Source organism: Cygnus olor (genome assembly GCF_009769625.2).
Source record: "Cygnus olor isolate bCygOlo1 chromosome W unlocalized genomic scaffold, bCygOlo1.pri.v2 SUPER_W1, whole genome shotgun sequence".
In the NCBI taxonomy this organism is placed as follows: Eukaryota; Metazoa; Chordata; class Aves; order Anseriformes; family Anatidae; genus Cygnus; species Cygnus olor.
The window spans coordinates 1,602,236-1,620,715 of NW_024429070.1; the positions used below are offsets into that span (position 1 = coordinate 1,602,236).

An 18,480-nucleotide genomic window follows, 5' to 3' on the forward strand; every position below is an offset into this window, starting at 1 on the left:
GGTGCCTAGAGGAGTTCCCGATGAACACAAAGCTAGAAATCAAATTGCTGCAGGGTTTGAGTCATCACTGTTCTGTTGGGTAACAATCAACAAGAATGTGGATTGGATTAATTACATTTATTATAATCAACAGAGATTCATAAACTACACAAGGGATGCGATAAGAGGAATCGCTGAACAACTAGATGCCACCAGCAGAATGGCTTGGGAAAACAGAATAGCATTGGATATGATGCTCGCGGAGAAGGGAGGTGAGTGCACGATGCTGGGCAACCGTTGTTGCACTTTTATCCCAACAATACTGCCCCGGATGGCACAGTAACTAGAGCATTGCAAGGGCTTACCACCCTTCCAGTGAATTAGCAGAAAAATTAGGAACAGGCACTTCCATCACCAGATGGTTGGAATCTTGGTTTGGTAAATGGAAAGGGATGGTAATGCCCACATTTACATCCTTCATCATAGTAGCAGGAGTTTTGACAGCCATCGGTTGTTGCATTATCCCCTGAGTGAGAGGACTGGTCCAGCGGTTAATTGAAACTGCACTATTGAAACAAACGACCACGGAGCCACCACCCTACTCAGATGAGATGATGATATTAGAGGAGATGGAAAGCAAAGAAAGTGAAGAAGAGCAAGATATCTACCAAATTACACCTTAGAGAAAAGTTTTGCAAAAATCAACAATTTATAAAGAAGAAAAGGGGGGAACTGTGGGAATAAAAATGTTGTTTTTGCAGAGTTACATTGTTTAAAGGTAAGGAATGTGGTATTGAGATATGCTTGCAGTGATAAGAAAACTTAGCAGGCAACCTTGTAAAATGCAGTCAACCAGACTCCTTAGAGCAATTAGGTGAAAATCACGGTGTCAAGTCAAGTCAGATAAGTGAAGAAACATTACCACTTCAAAGAGTAAAAAAGTCAAAAGAAATTTGAAATTTAACAGGCCAGCAACTGAAGGCCATGTATCGTCTGTGAAGCATCGGATAGGTTGTGAACCTGGATTACCCACTCAGTGGGGAAACAGGGGAGGGTCCCGGTCGTCAAGAAATAAAGTATATAAACTGTACTGTATGACTAGTAGGTGCACTCCTGCTCATGGGACGCCCGCCATTGCAATTGCGAATAAATTACTACTTCACTGAGATCCTCGCCTGAGCCTATGTTATTGGTTACGGAGTGTTTCTCACACTGGTGGACCCAGAACTGGACACAGTACTCCGAGTGCAGCCTCACCAACGCTGAGTAGAGGGGAAGGATTACCTATCTTGACCTACATGTGATACTAAGTCAGAAGGACATGGTTCTCTCCCTGACAGAATAATAGAACCAAATCTGAGATGTTTTATGAACAGATAGGCCAAACCTTTACTATGTTTAGTTAGATAGAAGAAAGTCTAGAAACTTTGTATCTCTGGTGCTACTTTACTCACCAATTAGTCAGCTTTATCTGTAAGACCATACAGAACTGTATCTCAGGAAGGGGGGGGAGGCAAGATGAACCAGGCCTGGAGGATGTGTCTAAAAAGATTAGGTGAGGAACTCGTGGTATGCATATGTCCTTGGATGTGTAAATGACTTAGCTTAGTATGACTATCTATGATCACCAGAAGACCCCAAAAGACTACCAGTAGAAACAAATGTGCATGCATCAGGGATGTTTACATATTTTAATGAGTTATAGGAAATAGTGTGAATATGTTAATTATTCCTTGGAAAACCCAATGAATATGTATGTGTTGATTGCATATAACCCCCCCGTAGCTTGAACAATTTGGCACGCACACTAGGTGGAGCGATCCCCTGTGCGTCCAGTGCCCCAGTTAAAGAATGCCTGATTTCTAAAACTCCAAATTGAGTCTTAGAGAATTTCTTTGAATGACTTTTAACACTGGCAATCAATACTTTGCCTAATGAAGCCAGACATACCATTAGCCTTCTTAGTGGCAAGGGCACATTGCTGACTCATGGTCAGCCTGCTGTCCACCAGGACTCCTAGGTCCTTCTCCACAGAGCTGCTTTCCAGCTGGGTGGCCCCCAGCATGTACTGGTGCCTGAGGTTGTTCCTCCCCAGTTGCAGGACTCTGCACTTCTCCTAGTTCAACTTCATGAGATTCTTGTCAGCCTACCTTTCCAGCCTGTCAAGGTCCCTCTGGATGGCTGTGCAGCCCTCTGGTGTGTCAGCCACTCCCCCCGCTTTCGTGTCTTCCAGAAATTTACTGAGGGTGCGCTCTACGCCATTGTCCAGATTCTTAGTGAAAATGTTACAAAAGGACTGGACCCAATATTGATCACTGTGGTAGGGTAGTCCATGTGTTACTGGCCTCCAACTAGACTTTGCACTGTAGGCTTAAGCTGAAGAAAACGAGGAAACCTTGAAGAAAACAGGGAGACTGGTAGCCTTGAGCTAGCAGAAGCAAGGGAGATAAGGGATGAAAGCTAAAAAAACAAGGAGAAAAACAGCTGCAGGAAGATTCCAGACTGACCTATGGTAGCCTCTTGCTCGTTAAGGGTCATAAACATTACAAATCACACCCATCAAAATGCTAATATATGGAAATGTATGATTTGGTGTCATGTCCACGCCCCCGCCCTTGTCTGTAATGCCCATGCTCAATAGAGATAAGTTAGGCAAGCTAAGACAGCCGATCAAAAGATCAAAAGTAGCCAGAGAGAGAGTTTCCCGAGTTTGCTGTGTATAAATAATGGTGATTCAAGCCAGAGGTGTGCTTGCTTTGCAAAAGCTCAACAAGCACCTGAGAGTTATGTAATTAATTCTTTAATTAAAAGACCTTCATGTGGATTCCAACTCTGTATGCTTATTGGCAGGTCACGAACCTATGGATAACAGTTTTGGTGACCCAGATGAGACCCTAAATTAGCCTTGTCTGGTCCAACTTGTTGGCATCAGTGTCAGAGGGGAGGATGCCAGAGACCAAGCGCATACTCATGATTTTATCGGGGTCCGGCATCAACCCTCCAAAAATCTGGGGCCAGTGAGTGGCACAATGGCGCAACACTCTGAGGAATCCACCGAACTTCTGGTGATAAAGGGGAAGTCACTGGACTGCAGAGTACAATTTATATGTTCATATGGGTATTCAGAGAGCAGATTGTCAGCCTCACACAGAGACGCTGTGTTTTAGCGAGAAGGGAAGATGGTCCCGTGAGCTACCTGACCCAATTAAAGGGTTAAAGTTAAAGCCGAGTGTGAGCAGCTGCCAAATGGAAAATAGGAAGCAGTCAGTCCAGAATCCCCCCCTTCCTCCCCCCTTGGATGCATCCTCAAAAATTGGTCTAAATTTGGTGATGAATATAGGACAAAGGGTAAAATGAGGCAATACTGTAATCAGGAGTGGACTCAGTATGAACTGGAGAACAACGGCCAGAAAATGAATCCTTTAATTATGATACCATATATTGCAATTGATGTTATTTTTCCATGGGGAAGGAAAATGGGACAAAGTGATGCATGTTAGTGCTTTCATGTCATTGTATCGGGACCTGACAACTCAGGCAAGTGTGGATTACGGGAAAACCGTATTATGCTATGCACTGAAAAGAAAGGGAAGGAAGGGAATGATAAACCCCCTAAAATTTATCTGAGTCTAGAAGAAGAAGAGGTTCAGTTATTGGCACCCTTGACAACACTGCTGTATAATCCAGAGGTTTCCCCTATTTCTGAGGCTTCTGTGGGGACATCAGAGGCCTCTCCCAGGGATTGGATTTATGAGGTTTTTGCTGGAACATCAGAGATCTCTCCTGAAGCTCAGGCTGCAGAGGTTTCTGCAGGGACATCTCAGACCTCTCCTGAGACCCAGGATGATTCTAATTTTAGCCCAAAGGCACTTTGCACCTAACAGAAGATGGGGCCAGTTATCCAGGCTCCATTAAGGCAGGCAGTGGGACCAGAGGAAGAAACTTTTTTTGTTCATGTTCCATTTACAACATCAGATTTGTTAAACTGGAGACACCCCGTTGGACCTTATAGGGATAACTCAGCAGCAATGCATCAGTTGTTAGAAACTATTATGATTTCCCATAACCCTAACTGAGGGAATATGCAAGCCCTACCGAACGCCTTTTTGACTGCAGAGGAAAAGAGAATGGTTTTAGAAAAAGCTCAGGCAGAAACAAGGAAGAGGTACCCAAGAGAGGAGGTAGAGGAATTAGTACCAATTAAGAAAGATCCTAAGTAGAACCCAAATACTAGCAGGGGTCAGCAATTAATAAAACAATATCGGCAATTAATCCTTTATGGGATTCAACACGGGGTACCAAAACCAAAAAATTTCTCTAAATTATATGAGGTCTGCCAGGACCCAGATGAGAGCCTGTCTGTTTCTTTTTTTGAACACCTTCATCAAACGGCCAGAAAGTGGACGGATTTAGACCGCGATGAGGAGGTGAAGAGTAGACTGTTTGCCATGCTGTTTATGGGGCAGTCTGCCCTAGACATTAGAAAAAAACTGCAAAAGATAGATGGGGACGGAGGACTGTCAATCTCACAGCTGTTTAGAAGTAACAGATTGCCAAGGACCCTTAAGTAAAAACACAAGTCTCAACTGTTAGAGCAACTGGCAAATGGACTTTAAGACCCTTTTTGCAACCTACGAATTGGGAGATTGGAGGGAAGGTTTCGACACACTGATTTTTATATATGCCTGAATGTCCTCTCTCTTTGTTGGGAAGAGATTTGCTGGGCAAACTACATGCACAGGTAACCTTCTCTACAAACGAGATAACAGTTAAAATTCTATCTGAAAATGCATGGAAGGCCCAAATTTGTTTATTGACAGAACCAAAGGCAGAGGAAAGGCAACAGAAACCTGAAGAGGTGTTGAATGCAGTGACTCCTTTTGTATGGGCAGGAAAACAGACTGGGAGAACAAAAAAACTCACTTCCAGTTTGGACTGAGCTAAAACCAGGAGCTATACCTATACAAGTGCCACAATATCCAATTAGCCTTACAGCAAGGAAGAGGCTGGAGCCTCTGATAGACAATTTCCTGTCTTATGGACTAATCCATGAATGCCAATCTAGTTTCAACACCCCAATGCTGACAGTAAAAAAAAAATAGCAGTAAATATAGGTTTGTGCAAGATTTCACAGAATCACAGAGTCACAGAGTTATAGGGGTTGGAAGGGACCTCAAGAGATCATCGGGTCCAACCCCCCTGCCAAAGCAAGTTCCCTAGAGCAGGTTGCCCAGGTAGGCGTCCAGACAGGCCTTGAATATCTCCAGAGAAGGAGACTCCACAGCCTCCCTGGGCAGCCTGTTACAGTGCTCCCTCACCCTTACCATGAAGAAGTTCTTTCGCATGTTGGTGCGGAACTTCCTGTGATCCATTTTTTGGCCATTGCCCCTTGTCCTGTCCCCACAAACCACTGAAAAGAGGTTGGCCAAATCCCTCTGTCTCCCGCACTTAAGGTATTTATAAACATTAATAAGATCCCCTCTCAGTCTTCTCTTCTCCAGGCTGAACAGACCCAGGTCTCTCAGCCTTTCCTCATAGGGAAGATGCTCCAGGCCCCATATCATCTTTGTGGCCCTCTGCTGGACACTTTCCAGGAGATCCCTGTCTTTTTTGTAGCGGGGATCCAGAACTGGACACAGAACTCCAGGATTTGTGTGCGTTGATCCCACTCAGATGCTCCCGAACCACCCCCTCATCAACCAGGAGGGAGCTCTCCATTTCCCAGACTCTTTCTCCTCCATCCAGGGTCCAGGAGTCCCAGGGGGGAGTCTTCGAAGCAAAGACCAAAGCAAAGAAGGCATTCAGTATCTCCGCCTTCTCAGCGTCCCCCGTTACCAGGACACTCCCCTCGTTCAGCAGGGGACCCACATTATCTCTAGTCTTCCTTTTACTGTTTACATACTTAAAAAAAAAAAAAAACCACTTATCATCCTTTAACTCCCTTGCCAGCTTCATCTCCAGGTGGGCTTTAGCCTTCCTCGTCGCATCCCTGCAGGCCCTGACAACACTCCTACACTCCTCCCAAGGGGACAGGCCCTTTTTCCACATTTCATAGACCTTCCTCTTCCTTTTGATCTTGTCGATGAGCTCCTTGCTCATCCACGCAGGTCTCCTGCCCCCCGTCCCCGATTTTCTACTCTTAGGGATGCACCGATCCTGAGCTTGGAAGAAGTGCTGTTTAAATGTTGCTCAGCTCTCACAAGCACCCTTGCCTTCTAGCACTCTAGCCCATGAGATACCTCCAAGTAGGTCCCGGAAGAGGTCGAAGTTGGCTCTCCAAAAGTCCAGGGTAGCAATCCTACTTTTTGCCTTACTTCTTCCACCAAGTTCCATCTTGAACTCCACCATCTCATGGTCGCTGCATCCCAAGCTGCCCCCAACCTTCACATCCCTAACAAGCACATCCCTGTTGGTAAAAACAAGGTCCAGAAGCACCCCCCACCTCGTTGGTTCCTCCACCATCTGCGTCAGAAAATTATCTTCAACGCATTGTAGGAACCATTTGGTCTGCGCGTGCCTGGCTGAGTTGCTTACCCAACAGATGTCTGGATAATTAAAGTCCCCCATGAGAACCAGCGCCCGGGATTGCAAGGCTACTTCCAGCTGCTTGTAGAAGGCCTCATCGGCCTCCTCCTCCTGATCTACTACTCATTGAAGGAACCTTTTGGGCACACTGAAGGAACTGTTTGGTTTTGGTTTTTTTTGCGAGCCATAAACAAAATAACTGCAGACGTCCACCCTGTAGTGCCAAACCCATATACCCTTCTAACAACACTATCCAAAAGAGATTCTTATTTCACAGTATTGGATCTTAAAGATGCCTTCTTTTGTATACCCCTGGAGCCTGCCAGTCAGACTGTATTTGCTTTTGAGTGGGAAAATCTCATGACAGGGAAAAGGACCCAAATGTGTTGGACAGTACTGCTACAAGGATTCAAGAAAAGCCCCCCACGTTATTTGGGACTGCCTTGGGGGCAGATTTAAATAATTGGCAAAGCAAGAATGAAGGGAAATTATTGCAATATGTCGATAACTTGTTGCTAGGAGCCCCAACCAAAGAAAAATGAGTGCAGTTGACTATTAGCTTGTTAAATTACCTGGGAATGGCCACAAAGTATTCCAGAAAAAGGCCTAGATATCCCAGCAGAAAGTACAGTACCTGGGGCTCGGTATTTCTCAAGGATAGCGAGCATTAGGTCCAGAGCAAAAAGAAGCTATATGCCAAATTGCTGTTCCCAAAATGAAAAAGCAATTGCGAGGATTCCTAGGGATGGCAGGCTTTTGTCAAATCTAGATCCCCAATTCTGGGCTAATAGCAAAGACGTTGTATGAAGCAACAAAGGGGACAGAAAATGTGTTGGAGTGGACTGCTGAGTGCCAAAAAGGATTTGATGATATAAAAAGGGCCCGAATGTCAGCACTAGCCCTAGGGCTGCCAAACATGGAAAAACCTTTCCAACTGTTTGTTCATGAACAAAGGGGGGTGGCAGCCGGGGTGATGACCCAGACGTTGGGGAGCAGGAGACCAGTGGACTACTTTTCAAAACAGCTAGACGAAATGACAATGGCCATCTTGTTTGAGGGCAGTAGCAGCGACTGACTCCTAGTCTAAGAGGAAAGGAAACTGAGTTTGGGACAACCTTTGGTGTTATTTGTGCCACGTGCAGTTGTAGCGGTAATGGAAGCCAAAGGAAACTGCTGGCTATCCCCAACCTGAATGAGGAATCATAGAAATGATAGAAACACAAGGCTGAAAAGGACCTACAAGATCATCTAGTCTAACCATCCTCTTATCACCAATACTACCCACTAAGCTACTAAATCATATCTCGCAGCACCTCGTCCAGGCGCTTCTTGAACACCGCCAGGGACAGTGACTCCACCACCTCCCTGGGCAGGCCATTCCAGTGCCTAATCACTCTTTGAGAGGAAAAGCTTTTCCTGATATCTAATCTAAATCTCCCCAGGTGCAACTTGTGGCCATTTCCTTGATTCCTATCATTAGTTATCTGGGAGAAGAGGCCGACCCCCTCCTCATCACAACCTCCCTTCAGGAAGTTGTACAGTGCAATGAGGTCTCCCCTGAGATTCCTCTTCTCCAAACTAAACAATCCCAGCTCCCTCAGACACTCCTCAGAAGACTTGTGCTCCAGACCCCTCACCAGTTTTGTTGCCCTTCTCTGGACATGCTCCAGGGCCTCGATGTCCTTCTTGTAGTAAGGGGCCCATAACTGAACACAGTACTCAAGGTAAGGCCTCACCAGAGCTGAGTACAGGGGGACGATCACCTCCCTGGTCCTGCTGGCTACACTATTTCTAATACAGGCCAGGATGCCATTGGCCTTCTTGGCCACCTGGGCACACTGCCAGCTCATGTTCAGGCGAGCATTGATCAACACTCCCAGGTCCCTTTCCTCTTCACAGTCTTCTAGCCACTCTGCCCCAAGCCTATAGCGCTGCATGGGGTTATTGTGGCCAAAGTGCAGGACCCAGCACTTGGCCTTCTTGAATGTCATACCATTCGCCTCAGCCCAGCAATCCAGCCTATCCAGATCCCTCTGAAGGGCCACCCTACCCTCAGGCAGACCAACACTACCTCCCAACTTGGTGTTGTCTACAAACTTACTGGGGGTACACTCAATCCCCTCATCTAGGTCATCACTAAAGATATTAAACAAGATAGGCCCCAGTACCGACCCCTGGGGGACACCACTTGTAATAGGACGCCAGCTGGACTTAATTCCATTAACCTCTACCTGCTGGGCACAGCCCTCCAGCCAGTTCTTTACCCAGAGGAGAGTATACCTGTCCAGGCCACGGGCAGCCAGTTTTGCCAGGAGAATACCATAGGAGACCGTGTCAAAGGCTTTGCTGAAGTCTAGGTAGACTACATCAACAGCCTTTCCCTCATCTACCAGTCTGGTCACACGATCATAGAAGGAGATGAGGTTGGACAAGCACGACCTGCTTTTCATGAACCCCTGCTGGCTGGGCCTGATCCCCTGGATGCCACGCACGTGCCGTGTGATCTCACCGAAGATGATTTGCTCCATAACTTTCCCTGGAACCAAGGCCAGGCTGACAGGCCTGTAGTTCCCCGGGTCCTCCTTACGGCCCTTCTTGTAGATGGGAGTCACATCGGCAAGCCTCCAATCCTCTGGGTCCTCTCCAGATAACCAGGAACGCTTGTAGATGGTGGAAAGCGGCTTGGCAATCACCTCCGCCAGCTCCCTCAGCACCCTAGGGTGTAGCCCGTCTGGTCCCATGGACTTGTGACTTTCCAGATGGAGGAGCAGGTCTCTAACCGTCTCTTCCTGGATCACAGGGGACTTCCAGGTCAGGGCGTAAAGTACCCTGACGATAACTGATCCGACTGTTAAAGACAGATGTAAAGAAGGCGATGAGAACCTCAGCCTTTTCCTTATCCTCAGTGATCACATTCCCTGCTGCATCAAGTAAAGGACGGAAATTCTCCTTGGTTCTTCTCTTACTGTTAATATGTTTGTAAAAGGATTTCTTGTTCTCTTTTACTGCAGTGGCCAATCTGAGTTCAAGATGGGCTTTTGCCTTTCGAACTTCCTCCCTGCATATCTTAGCAACTTCTTTGTAGCCTCCCCAAGTAGCCTGTCCCTTCTTCCAGAGGACGTAGACTCTCTTTTTCTCCCGGAGTCTCAACAAAAGTTCCTGGGTCATCCACGCCAGTCTTCTTCCCCTCCGGCTCGCCTTACGGGACTCAGGAACGGCCTGCTCCTGTGCCTTTAAGATTTCCATCTTGAGGAGCGTCCAGGCTTCCCAGACCCCTTTGCCCTTCATGAGTGACTCCCAAGGGACCCCTGCAACAAGTGTCCTTGAACAGGTCAGAGTCTGCCCTCTGGAAGTTCAAGACAGCATTTTTGCTAGTTACCCTTTTGACATCACCAAGAATAGAGAACTCTACAGTTTCATGGTCACTCTGCCCAAGACAGTCCCCAACCTTCACATCTCCCACCAGTCCTTCTCTTTTAGTGAAGAGCAAGTCTAGTGGGGGGCCTCCCCTGGTAGGCTCTTGCACCAGCTGTGTCAGGAAGCTATCTTCCACACACTCTAGAAACCTACTGGACTGCTTCCTCTGCGCAGTATTATATTTCCAGCATATATCAGGGAAGTTGAAGTCTCCCATGAGAACGAGTGCTGGCGATCGTGCAACTTCTGCGAGCTGCTCATAGAATGCCTCGTCCATCTCTTCATCCTGATTAGGCGGTCTATAACACCTTAAGGCGGTCTATAACACCTTAACACCTTAACGGTCACCCTTACAGGCCTTCCCCCTGATCCTTATCCATAGACACTCAAATTTATCATTCCCAACCGCAAGCTCTTCAACATCAAAACACTCTTTAATATAAAGAGACACACCACCACCCTTCCTTCCTTGTCTATCCCTTCTGAAGAGCTTGTAGCCATCCATCACAGTACTCCAGTCATGGGAGTGATCCCACCATGTTTCAGTTATAGCAACTAGGTCATAGCCTGCCGCACAATCGCTTCCAGCTCCTCCTGTTTGTTGCCCACGCTCCATCTGGAAAGTCACAAGTCCTTGGGACCAGACGGGCTACACCCTAGGATGCTGAGGGAGCTGGTGGAGGTGATTGCCAAGCCGCTTTCCACCATCTACAAGCGTTCCTGGTTATCTGGAGAGGTCCCAGAGGATTGGAGGCTTACCGATGTGACTCCCATCTACAAGAAGGGCCGTAAGGAGGACCCGGGGAACTACAGGCCTGTCAGCCTGGCCTTGGTTCCAGGGAAAGTTATGGAGCAAATCATCTTCGGTGAGACCACATGGCACGTGCGTGGCATCCAGGGGATCAGGCCCAGCCAGCACGGGTTCATGAAAGGCAGGACATTTGAAACTGAAACGGGGTATGGGGATGTGAATGCCTGGATAGAATTGGTCAAATATACTGTTCAGAGTCTCAACAATAGCAATTGCTACGCTTGTGCCTCGGGACGACCGATTGCCCAGATAGTGCCCTGCCCATTGGGGTGGACCAAGGATTCCCAGGGGATGCGATGTATGATTGCATTGTACCAAGAAAAGACTGCCTGGGGAAATGAGGCCTGTAAGTCTCTCTCTTTGCTGTTCCCCTCCTTGCGTGATAGCAATATCAGGGTTCCCCCTGCATTCTCTACAGCTATAGGTAACCATACAGCTTGCCTCTCACGGCAGGGTGTGAGTGCTACCCGGCATCTGGGAGAATTTGCCTTGTGCACTGGGACCCTGAATGTTACCAAGGACTTGATGGGAAACTGCTCAAGACTTGAGATCCCCAGGGCAGATCTCTGGTGGTACTGCGGAGGGAAGATCTTACGGTCCACCCTACCATCTAATTGGGGAGGCACTTGTGCACTTGTTCAATTAGCTATACCCTTCACCCTGGCATTTGAAAGAGAAACATCACAAATACCCAGAAGAAGTAAAAGAGGCTTAGGAGTATCATTTGATGATAGAGTATACATAGATTCTATTGGGGTGCCTAGAGGAGTTCCCGATGAACACAAAGCTAGAAATCAAATTGCTGCAGGGTTTGAGTCATCACTGTTCTGTTGGGTAACAATCAACAAGAATGTGGATTGGATTAATTACATTTATTATAATCAACAGAGATTCATAAACTACACAAGGGATGCGATAAGAGGAATCGCTGAACAACTAGATGCCACCAGCAGAATGGCTTGGGAAAACAGAATAGCATTGGATATGATGCTCGCGGAGAAGGGAGGTGAGTGCACGATGCTGGGCAACCGTTGTTGCACTTTTATCCCAACAATACTGCCCCGGATGGCACAGTAACTAGAGCATTGCAAGGGCTTACCACCCTTCCAGTGAATTAGCAGAAAAATTAGGAACAGGCACTTCCATCACCAGATGGTTGGAATCTTGGTTTGGTAAATGGAAAGGGATGGTAATGCCCACATTTACATCCTTCATCATAGTAGCAGGAGTTTTGACAGCCATCGGTTGTTGCATTATCCCCTGAGTGAGAGGACTGGTCCAGCGGTTAATTGAAACTGCACTATTGAAACAAACGACCACGGAGCCACCACCCTACTCAGATGAGATGATGATATTAGAGGAGATGGAAAGCAAAGAAAGTGAAGAAGAGCAAGATATCTACCAAATTACACCTTAGAGAAAAGTTTTGCAAAAATCAACAATTTATAAAGAAGAAAAGGGGGGAATTGTGGGAACAAAAATGTTGTTTTTGCAGAGTTACATTGTTTAAAGGTAAGGAATGTAGTATTGAGATATGCTTGCAGTGATAAGAAAGTGATAAGAAAGCTTAACAGACAACCTTGTAAAATGCAGACAATAACCAGACTCCTTAGTGCAATTAGGTGAAAAGTCAAGTCAGTGTAAAGTCGAGTCAGATAAGTGAAGAAACATTACCACTTCAAAGAGTAAAAAAAAAAGTCATGAGAAACTTGAAAAATAACAGGCTGGCAACTGAAAGCCATGTATCATTTGTGAAGCATGGGATAGGTTGTGAACCTGGATTACCCAGTCAATGGGGAAACAAGTGAGGGTCCGGGTCGTCAAGAGGTGAAGTATATAAACTGTGCTATGTAACTAGTAGGCGTGCTCCTGCTTGCGGGATGCCCGCCATTGCAGTCGCGAATAAAATTGCTACTTCACTGAGATCCTCGCCTGAGACTATGTTATTGGCTACAGAGTGTTTCTCACATCTACATAACACCTCAGCACAAAAAAGCTAAATTAATTGCCTTGACTAGGTCCTTGGAATTAGCAGAAGGGAAGACACTCAATGTCTATACAGACTCTAAATATGCCTTTGGAGTTTTGCACGCCCATGGAGCCATCTGGAAAGAGCGAGGATTACTGACAACAGCTGGAGGACCAATCAAGCATGGTCCAGAAATTTTTTACAGTTGTTGCAGGCAGTGCAAGACCCAAAGCTGTAGCAGTAATGCACTGTAAGGCCCACCACAATGGTGATCACAACATATTAATAGGGAACAGGAAAGCTGACTTAGCAGCCAAAGAAGCAGCTAGAAGAGCACCAGAAGACCTACAAGGCATGTTAGTCCCCCGTGCAAAGGCTTCACTCAATCTACCAGAATATTCCACTAAAGAGATCCAACTAGCAGAAAACCTGAAAGTAAATGAATTAGTGACAGAAGGTAGTCAAATGCATGTTAGAGGGGAAGGCTGGGTAAGGCAATATTTGCTGTCTTTGTCTGACGTGTTGTCCTCTCTCCATAGAGATGTACAGGAGCGATTACCAATTCCACTGGATGTTCCGGTACATCCATTCTGACCCGGACATCAGGTGCTGATCCGAATGTGAAAAGACTAGCCTCTAAAGGAAAATTGGAAAGGACCCTATACTGTCTTGCTCCACACCTACACTGCAATCAAGGCGGAAGGGATCAAATCGTGGATTCACTACACTCGTGTAAAGGCAGTACCACCAGAAGAGGAGAAGTGAGACCTACCTTCAGAAGAAGCACAAGAGACTTTGTGGCAAATAGAACCAACCAAGGACTTGAAACTGCTGTTCTGAAGAACAAAATGATTTTTATTCTGAATATAATTTTCCTTAACAGGGTTGACCTACGGTTCTAATACTTGGACACAACTCGATAGTTCAGTTAGCTTTAAACTTAACCCATGTTGCAAATATATTATCTTGTTGGGTGTGTACCCATGTACCTGCTTCAGCACGAGGGAACTCCTATCTATGCTATACCACTCACTGTAAACAAGACAGAAGTGTGGCAATTAGCAAACTCGAGCTAAATATGAGAAATGCTAGTATTTCTCCTCCATCACAGTTTTCCTCTATCCCTGCGTATCTTATTGAGAGAGAAAATCTGTTATGTGTATACTCAATTAATAGAACTAAGGAGAATGTGGCCCAGGGATTGTATGTAGGTTCCTGGAATCCAATTGGACAATGTAAAACAATGATTGCAGTTGAAACTACCAATGACACTATCATAAAAAATTATGGAAATAGAAGTGGACCTATCAGCCTCCATTGGTGGATATCCCCAGGAGGAGTATATTGGTTATGTGGTCCAGGAGCGCGTAACGCTCTTCCTTCTGGATGGTATGGGACTTGTGCCCTGGGAACTGTACTTCCAGATGTTAGACTCCATAAATACTCAGACATAAGGGGTTGGCTAAGATCACAGGCTATCTTTATGACACCTTGGGAAAAATAAGGAGTTTATAAACCCCTTTCAAGCAGAAATATCTGGTTTCATACTTTGTGGAGGGCTCTAATCCCTTCATTGGGAATAGTAGTGATACCGAGTCAGAAGGACATATGGTTCTCTCCCTGACAGAATAATAGAACTAAATCTGAAATGTTTTATGAACAGTTAGGCCAAATCTTTACTATGTTTAGTTAGATAGAAGGAAGTCTAGAAACATTGCATCTCTGGTTCTACCTTACTCAATAATTAGTCAGCCTTTTGTGTAAAACCATACAGAATTGTATTCCAGGACAGGGTAAGGGGGCAAGATAACCCTGGAGTGTGTCCAGAGAAGGGCTACGAAGCTGGTGAAGGGTCTGGAACACAAGTCCTATGAGGAGCGTCTGAGGGAGCTGGGGTTGTTGAGTCTGGAGAAGAGGAGGCTCAGGGGAGACCTTATTGCTCTCTCCAACTACCTGAAAGGAAGTTGTGGGGAGCTGGGGGTCGGCCTCTTCTTGCAGATAAGCAGTGATAGGACTAGAGGGAATGGCCTCAAGTTGTGCCAGGGGAGGTTTAGGTTGGAAATTAGGAGACATTTCTTCTCAGAAAGAGTAGTCAGGCATTGCAAGGGATTGCCCAGGGAGGTGGTGGAGTCATCGTCCCTGGGGGTGTTTAAGGAAAGGTTGAATGTGGTTCTTAGGGACACGGTTTAGTGGGTGATACTGGTGGTAGGGGGATGGTTGGACCAGATAATCCTGGAGATCTTTTCCAAACTTAATGATTCTATGAATCTATTATCCTATGAACCCAGGCCTGGAGGATGTGTCTGAAAAGAATAGGTGAGGTACTCATGGTATGCATAGGTCCTTAGATACATAAATGACTAAGCTTAGTATGCATGCCTAAATTGAAACAATAAGAAAGAGATGGCCTGAGCACATGCAAGAACTGGGTTCAACCAGCGAGCATAGTGAGGAAGACTAGTCTCAGGAACATTTACATATTTGAATGAGTTACTGGAATAATATGAATATGTTAATTATTTATTGGAAATATAATGAATATGTATGTTTTGATTGTATATAATCCCTGTATCTTGAACTATTCGGCATGCACACTAGGTGGAGCAATCCCCTGTGCATCCAGTGCCGCAGTTAAAGAATGCCTGCTTTCTAAAACTCCAAACTGAGTCTTAAGAGTTTCTTTTACGGTAACAATACAACTTGAAAGGCCAATAGTAAACATTTCTGCAACACTAGAAATTATAAGTAATGCCACTACCGATGCTCTTGGTCGAATACAAACAGAAATAGAACAAGTATCCCAAATCGCCTTAGAAAACTGTCTTGCCTTAGATGGGCTACTCACAGCCCAGGGAAGTGTTTGTGCTGTGATAAACTGCAGCTGCTGAGTCTATGTAAATGAGAAGAAGCAAATTCAAACAGGTATTAACCAAATCTGGCAAGCATCCCATTTGTTTCACCAAGTGTCTCAGGATGCAACCGTTAGTAGCGGACCAGATTTTTCCTGGTTTTGGTCATGGTTGCTAGACTTTGGATGATTAAAACAACAGTTTTTAATTATCATAGTATCTGTAGCTATGATAGCGATATCTAGTTGTGTTCTGCGATGCATGCCTAGTTGTCTAAATTCATGTAACGCTTTATTCAGCAAACCTCACGGAGTATATTATCCGTATCTTGTCTTGCTAACAGTAGAGTGCTTCCTCAAATTAGCAGAAATGGACAAGAACTATGTAGTGAGAACTATGAAGCCCAAAAGTGAGGTTCATAGTGTCCAAGGGGGGAAATTGTAGTCTTAAACTGAGGAAAACAAGAAAACCTTGAAGAAAATGGAGACTAGTAGCCTTGAGCTAGCAGAAGCAAGGGAGATAAGGGATGAAAGCTAAAAAACAAAGAGAAACACAGCTGTAGGAAGATTCCAGACTGACCTATGGTAGCCTCTTGCTCGTTAAGGGTCATTAACATATTAAAATCACACCCATCAAAATGCTAATATATGGAAACGAGGGATTTGGTGTCCTGTCCACGCACACACACCCCCCCTTGTCTGTAATGCCCATGCTCAACAGAGATAAATTAGGCAAGCTAAGACAGCCAATCAGCCAATCAAAAGTAGCCAGAGAGATAGTTTCACAAATTTGCTGTGTATAAATAACGGTGATTCAAGCCAGAGGTGTGCTTGCTTTGTGAAAGATTGCTAAGCATCTGACTCTGTAGAGTCATATAATTAAATGCCTTCATGTGGATTCTGACTCTGTGCTTATTGGCAAGGCACACTAGGCACAAACCAACGGATAACAGCACCACTGACCGCTACCCTCTGGGTCTGGCTGTTCTGCCAGTTTCCAGTCCACCTCACTGTCTGCTCATCCAGCCCATACTTCAACAGCTTCTCTATCAGGATCTTATGGAGGATAGCGTCAAAGGCCTTCAAGGAGTCCAGGAAAACAATATCCACTGCTTCCCCCTCATCCGTCAGGCTGGTGATTTCATTATAGAAACTTATCAGGTTGGTCAGGCATGACTTCCCCTTGGTGACTCCATGCTGACTACTCCTGATTTTCTTGCCCTTCATTGTGCCTGAAAATGATTTCCAGGATTAGTTGTTCCATCACCTTCCCATGGATCAAGGTGAGGCTCACCAGCCTGTAGTTCCTTGGGTCCTCCTTCTTGCCCTTCTTGAAGATAGGAGGGATGTTTGCTTTCCTCCAGTCTTTAGACACTTCTTCCAGTTGTCACATCATATTTTTCCATCATAACTAAAAACAATTCTCACTCTAAACTTAACATTGAACTACAGATATGAACTTGGGGGAAAAGTTACATTTACAAAAAATTCAAAACATAATATTTAGGTTTCTGGAGATGTCTTTGTTTCCTGACAACTTGTACTAAACAAATAATTTTATCCCATGTTTAATATTCTTTAGCCGGGTCACCTTTCTGTTCCTACATCAGAAAAGAAGGTTGGGAGAAATGAATTTGAGTTCGCTTTGTCCATACTAATACTAGAACTGGCATTCAAGTGAACAATGTGCAGAGGCCCACCCCAGTGCAGAGACTCAGCCCAGACTGAGTAAATAGGGGGTCCCCTTCCTTTATTCCTTGTCAATTGTGGGCATTACAAATACTGGGTCACGGTACTCAGCACTGACTTCATTGCACACAGGACTCAACAGAAGGCAGAAAGACAATATTCAGAAGGAAGACAGTAAAGAAATCAGAAGAGATGAGTTTGAAATACTAGAAGAGTCTAAAAATCATTCTTCTAGCTTGCAAAATGCATTACATAAGATCTCTACCAAAACCCCCAATCTACAAATCTTGACTATACGGCAATTACAAAACCTGCTCACAAAACAGAAGAAAAGACCTTTCCTGCCCCAGTATAACCATATAGCCTCCTTTGGCCTTGGAAATCTGAATGGGACATATTAACAGCTAATTAGACCACAATATGCCAGTATTTAGCTAAAAAAACAACAACACTTGTATCCAGATAAGTGTGCGGCTTTTTTCCATTGACAATGACATCACACTTTGCATAGCTTTTCCAAACATTCATTACAAGACCTTTTTTCCTCTCAAAATAATTTGTCTATAGCTAAGCTTTTCCTCTCTTCTTCCTTTCTCTCCAGTTTTCCGATTTCACACTTTCACACTTCGTTACAGTGCTTGCACTGGCACATATATTCAGAATTATGTAAAATAAAATTAAATAATCAAGGAATTTTTAAATTCTCATCTCTTCTGGTTCCCTGAAACAGTTTGTTAACTTTATTAAAATAACATCAATTATTCTTTTAAGTTTCATGTTGAATTATTTTTAATTCTGTACCAATACCTTCCTTCAAGCATAGGTCAAAGCACATTTATTAAAGATAGAGATTCTTTTATTTCATTAAGGGTTACTCTTAAACTGTTGAATCAAGCTACAAAAGTGTTTCCCCTTCTGAATCACAGTATTATCAAAATTTAGAAAAAAATTAACAAGCTTTTTCTTCTTTCTTTCAAAATCCTCTGCTGGAACGAATAATTCCAAAAATTATGTCTCACTTTTGCACTGGCAAAAAAATATTTTACTCTACAAAACTGGTGTAAAGCTCTGATTCAAGCATATGTTCTTTGTGGTACCACTGCAAACTGGCAGGACAGTTACAACTCTTCCCACAGCTGCAAAAATTATATTCTGCCATGGCTGCCACCAAACACAGAATCTGGAGATTGTTATCAGAGCTTAAATTTCACAATCAGTTAACTTCTAAATATTTAGCACTGC

At 44.8% G+C, this 18,480-nt stretch overlaps 1 protein-coding gene across 5 annotated transcripts in view; it reads right to left on the reverse strand.

Annotated features, from left to right (window-relative positions):
- Positions 1–18,480, reverse strand: part of LOC121062899 (nipped-B-like protein) — a 222,442-nt gene that overhangs the window by 103,282 nt on the left and 100,680 nt on the right. The window lies entirely within an intron of this gene.